Below are 964 nucleotides of genomic sequence, written 5' to 3'. Positions count from 1 at the left end.
AAAACTATAAAACACTAGGTGGATATCAAACTACAAAACACTAGGTGGATATTAAAACTACAGAAATCTTTATATAGTCATTAAACATACAATACTCTGTAGACATTAATGAATTCAAAACTTTTACACAGTCACTAGGTGGATATTAAAACTATAAAACACTAGGTGGATATAAAATTATAAAACACTAGGTGGATATTAAAAGTACAGAAATCTTTATATAGTCATTAAACAGACAATACTCTGTAGACATTAATGAATTCAAAACGTTTACACAATCACTAGGTGGATATTAAACTATAAAACACTAGGTGGATATTAAAACTATAAAACACTAGGTGGATATTAAAACTACAGAAATCTTTATATAGTCATTAAACATACAATACTATGTAGACATTAATGAATTCAAAACTTTTACACAGTCACTAGGTGGATATTAAACTATAAAACACTAGGTGGATATCAAACTACAAAAATCTTTATATAGTCATTAAACATACAATACTCTGTAGACATTAATGAATTCAAAACGTTTACACAATCACTAGGTGGATATTAAACTATAAAACACTAGGTGGATATTAAAATTATAAAACACTAGGTGGATATTAAAACTACAGAAATCTTTATATAGTCATTAAACAGACAATACTATGTAGACATTAATGGATTCAAAACGTTTACACAATCATTAGGTGGATATTAAACTATAAAACACTAGGTGGATATTAAAACTACAGAAATCTTTATATAGTCATTAAACAGACAATACTATGTAGACATTAATGGATTCAAAACGTTTACACAATCATTAGGTGGATATTAAACTATAAAACACTAGGTGGATATTAAAACTACAGAAATCTTTATATAGTCATTAAACAGACAATACTATGTAGACATTAATGGATTCAAAACGTTTACACAATCATTAGGTGGATATTAAACTATAAAACACTAG

Source organism: Limulus polyphemus, unplaced genomic scaffold (genome assembly GCF_000517525.1).
Source record: "Limulus polyphemus unplaced genomic scaffold, Limulus_polyphemus-2.1.2 Scaffold8172, whole genome shotgun sequence".
Classification (NCBI taxonomy): Eukaryota; Metazoa; Arthropoda; class Merostomata; order Xiphosura; family Limulidae; genus Limulus; species Limulus polyphemus.
This window is presented reverse-complemented; position numbering follows the sequence as displayed.